This window comes from Coenobita brevimanus, chromosome 91 (assembly GCF_032717465.1).
Source record: "Coenobita brevimanus isolate Jiangsu-jjx chromosome 91, ASM3271746v2, whole genome shotgun sequence".
NCBI classification, from domain to species: Eukaryota; Metazoa; Arthropoda; class Malacostraca; order Decapoda; family Coenobitidae; genus Coenobita; species Coenobita brevimanus.
Genome location: NC_137044.1, coordinates 18,750,179 through 18,755,219, shown reverse-complemented (window position 1 = coordinate 18,755,219; position 5,041 = coordinate 18,750,179). Strand labels below are relative to the sequence as shown.

General features: G+C 37.0%; 1 pseudogene; it reads right to left on the bottom strand.

Annotated features, from left to right (window-relative positions):
• Window positions 1-2,696: 2,696 nt before the first annotated feature.
• Window positions 2,697-2,815, bottom strand: LOC145412018 (5S ribosomal RNA; annotated as a pseudogene).
• Between the last annotated feature and the right edge of the window lie 2,226 nt (window positions 2,816-5,041).

Below are 5,041 nucleotides of genomic sequence, written 5' to 3'. Positions count from 1 at the left end.
TTGGTGTTAATTTTGTCTCAGCTAGGCATATTATTTGTGGTTCGTTTTCTCTGACATAATCATTCATCTCTAGTAATTTAGATACCATTCCATCCACATTTGAGTCCATCAACTTTATCATCTTGTTTATATACTTGTCATGACATGGTTCTACTACCTAACTACCTTCCTCCTTTTTCTTCCATCCTGTTTGTATACCACTTTCGTACCTGCAATCCTATTACTTTGTAAAAAAATTTCTTCTTCTCCTCTTCTGATCTTCCCTCATTTTTTGTTTTTGCTTCCTCCCTTTTCTCTTTCAGTAATTCCAGTTCCTCTTGTGTTAGGCATCTTTTTATCCATACATTTTTGAACTCCTCTTTTTCCATATGATTCTTTGCATTTTTTAGTATCTCTTCCACAGTGTTTACACTCTGGAAAGTCACCTTTAGAGGTCTTGTCTTGCTTTTCTCGTATTTCCCTAACCTTTTGTGTTCCTCTATGTCTTTACTACAGATTTCCTCTGATACTTCTTTCCGTAAGCTCATTACATTTGCCATCTCCTTTTTGTCTCTAGTGATCTTGTTTTTAACTTCTTCCTCTTCTATACCAGTGATTACTATTGATTTATTTATCTCTACTGAATCTCTGACTAACTTTCGATTGTTTTGGATTATTCTTTTCACTTCCTTTTTAATGCTTTTTTCCTCCACCCTTGTTTCTAAGTCTTTCTTTACTTTCACCATTCATACGTGGTTTCTACATCATTTTTGTAGCTTTGCACAGCTTCATTCACCTGTGTTATCTTCTCCTCAATATCACTGCTCTGGTCCATAAGACTGCTTGCTTGCCTAAATGTCTCTGTGTTATTTTTTAACTCTTCCATAACACTCTCGTGATTGACTACTGTACTTGCCATTTCACTCACTTTCTTCCTAAGCGTACTCAATTCCACTGTTAATTCACTGATGGTTGTGTCTTTCTTATTGGCCTCCCTTCTTAGTTTTTCTATCTCTTCCTTTTGCAAGTGCATTTGCTTCTTTATTTCATCAATTTCATTTTTGAAAGCCATTTCTAGTTTGTGTACACGTTCAACCAGTCTATTGTGAGTCTCCACTTCAACCAGTTCTTGGTAGAAATCATCATTTTGCTTTTTACTTTTATCTCTTTTCTTTTCCAAATTTGTTTTACTGAAGTATGTATCCATTTTGTAATACTAAATGAACAGAGCATGTACTTACAGAGTATGTACACTTTCCCCGTGTTGCTACAGTCAAAACAAACCCAGCTGACTCAGCGCATCGTGGTTCTTTGTTCTGTTTGAACCAGTCTTATTTAAACTTATTATTTCTTTTCCTTTTAATAATGAAAAATCATTTAGTCTAACCTGGTACAGAGCTTGACTCATTCAAAGCTACTAATTTAGGTAATGCCACTGGCCGTGCTGGTCTGGTACGGAGCGCCGATGATGGACGTCTACCTCCGATAACTCCCTCAGTGTGTGTGTGTGTGTGTGTGTGTGTGTGTGTGTGTGTGTGTGTGTGTGTGTGTGTGTGTGTGTGTGTGTTCTTACCTAATTGAATCTATACAGGAATGAGTCAAGTTCATACTGACCCGTGTAATAAACTATTTTTATCATACATAGCCTTAAATTTACGAACAGTTTTAGCACACACTGTTTCATTCGGTAGTGCATTCCACTGATCAATTGCCCTATTTGGGAAACTGAATTTCCTTACATATTCATCACCTCTCTTTTTATGTAATTTTTTTTGCAGTGTCCTCTTGCTGATGCTTCCCCTTTGGTTATATATACATTTATGTCTATTTTCTCTTTCCCTGAGATGCATTTATATAGCATAATCATGTCTCTTCTTTTCGTTCTCTCCTGTAGTGTTGGTAGATTCAGTTTTTCTAGTCTTCGTAGTTTAGATCCTTTAAGCTTTGGTATCCATCTTGTAGCTGCCCTTTGTACTTTTTCAATCTAATCTATGTCTTTTTCAAGATGAGGATTCCAAACTACTGATGCATACTCCACGGTTGGTCTGACGAATGATGTTATCTTTCTCAGCATATCTCTGTGTGAATGTTATTCTCATATTAGCAAGCAGTGTATACACGTTACGCAGCTTCTCACTGTTGTGGTCAGCCAGAGATAGTATGTTACTGATAATCACTTCCAGGTTCTTTTCCTTTTCTGATATGTGTAGGGTTGATCTTCCTAACTTATTCCCAATCTGGCTATTTTCACTTTTACCAAACTTAATGACATCCACATTTAATTCCATTTGCCATTTATTGCTCCAGTCATGGTTTATTTAATTCATTATGTTGCTCTCTGCAAGAATGTGTTAGTAATTTTCTTTTATATTTTTGCATCATCACCAAACATATTTAGATAGCTTCTATTTCCAGTGTTACTGTTATTTATATGTACTAAAAACATAACTGGTGCCAGCTGAGCCCTGTGGAACTCCGCTAGTCACTTTCCTCCATGATGAGTAATTTCCCTTTAGTACTATTCTCATTTTCCTTTTTCTGAGAAAATCCTGCATCCAACAGTACAGGTTGCCTTGGATACCTCCTTGATGTTTTTTTTTTTTTTTTCATTCATTGCCAGACGCCATGAATCCCAAATGGGGTGGCCAAGGGCTTAGAGTTAATTGCTTTACAGGGAGGGGCACTAATCCTCCACCAACCCCATTGACACGTAGGGTAGCCAACAGCATCTAGTGTTCCCAGGCGGTCACCCATCCAAGTACTAACCAGACCCAATGTTGCTTAACTTCGCTGATCGGACGGGAAGCGGTGTACTCAACGTGGTATGGCAGTGTCCATAAAAATCTTTGATGCAGTACTGTCAAATGTTTTCTTTAAATCTAAATACTGTATATACTGTCTACTCATCCTTCTCTTTTCTGTAATGTTTTTGTAACATAGTAGCTTAACAGATTAGTAACACATGCTTTTCCCTTTCTAAAACCAAACTGCCTTTCTGGTATCGTACTGAGTTCTTCTAGAATCCTAGATGGTTTACCCACACTTTTCTTATCAGCTTTTCTAATATCTTACTTACAACACTGGTCAGTGATACTGGTCGACAGTTATGTGGATTCTGTCTATTCCCTTCCTTGAATAGGGGAATAATGTTCGCTTTCTTACAAATACCCGGCAGTTCACCTTGACCTAAGGATTCCTTGAATTAAATATAATGGTCTGCTTAGCTCTTCTGCACATTCATTTAGCACCCAATCTAAAATTTCGTCAGGACCATATGCTTTTCTTCCATCTCATTTACTTAACTGTTCCTGTACTTCTTTTTCTGATATTTGTATAACATCTGGTTATATGTGGGCATGAATGTTCCACATCATCTTCAAAATTAATTTCTTCCGTAAAAACTGATTGGAGATTTTTATTTAGTGCTTCACAAATATCTTTCTCAGGTTTGTAGATGATATCCTCGTCTGTAATGGACTATTTTATATAACTTTGGTTTTGCTTCAGATGTAGCTGTAAAATAGCTTAGGATGATCACTATTTTTATCTTTATGTCTTCCTCAAACTGCTTTTGAGCCTCCCTCCTTATCCTTGTATAATCATTTCTTGCCTCTTTATAGTTGTTATATGCCCTATCACTATAATGTCTTCTGTATCTGCTCCACAGCAAATCTCGTTTCTTTTTATTTTTTACATCCCGTATTAAACAATTTCTTTATTTTCACCTGTTTCTTTGTGCTCAGGGATGTTATTTTGGACTCCTATTTCATAAAAATCACAGAATTTCTATATATATATAACTAAAAATCTTGTCCTCTAAGCTCTTTTTCCCTACCTTTTTCTAAGAAGTACTTCTTCAGGCCATGATAGTTGCCCATTTTGTAATTTAGACTCTTTTTGTAACTCTCATTACTGGCAACTATCTCATATGCAATCCTGAAGCTGCAATTTAATACTGCATGGTCGCTTTTGCCGAATGCAGGGTTATACATTTGTCATGGGGGGTTTGCAGTATTGGAGTAAATAACCAATTTTAATGGAATAAATGAATTACTAATTGCCAATCTGTTGCCGAGATGAAAAGAATATATCGCATATTTCTACTACTTATGGGAGAGGAGGAAAGTCATCATTTATCACTTGGGAATCGACTTAAAAATAAAGTAAGTTTTACTTTATGCCGGCTTACTTCGCCAATTCTCTGAAGACAAGAATTTCGTAAACTTTCTCAATATTACACAGTGAAGGCTAATTACTCACAAATGATGCGTTGTTTGTATTGTTGGCCTCTGAGAAAGTGTCCTTACCCCTGACAATCAATAATAATACTAATGATAATGAAGATTCTGGCTGGTGCTAACTCCTAGCTGGCGCAAGAGGATTAAGAATTAATATGCAAGAACTGGCTTAACTACCAGTCGTGATTAATATAAGGGGTTTGTGCTAACTGGCAGTAGCAAACTAAATTAAGTACAATACGAAGAAATCAAACCATTAATGCATTTAATCAAGCTAAAAAAAAAAAAAATGTAAATTTGTTAACTCGTACACAATGACGCGTTAGGCATAATTAGGGTGTGGTTGCATATATATATGCGTTGACGTGTTTGGTGTCATAAAAGCATAAAAACCCTTGCCAGGAAGTTAGTTTTCGGCCAATCGGTGTCATTTTTGGAGGCATCATAGCCTCCATGCCGCTCGTCAAGAGTAATGACTTGGCAACTGTGGGTACCAAGACGCGCAGCAATGCAGACAGGTTGATTAGTACCACACCAGCTGTCGAGGAAGTAGGTAGTGCTTGGCATCGTCCCTTTAAATTTTTCTCTATTTACCCTGTCCCGAGCATACGTCATATTTCAGTATACTAATAGTGCTTGTCTATATTTTGGGCACTATTTTGATTAGATTTGGCATTTGCAATAGGAAATTAGGTTTTTGTGAGTCATTCGTGGTCATTATCGGTCGTTGGCCCATCGTTGATTGTGCTACCTCTTTTTTGTCATGGCCCAACAACTGCACTGCCTCTATCCTGTACCCAGTGTGAGTATTCAACAACTGAACA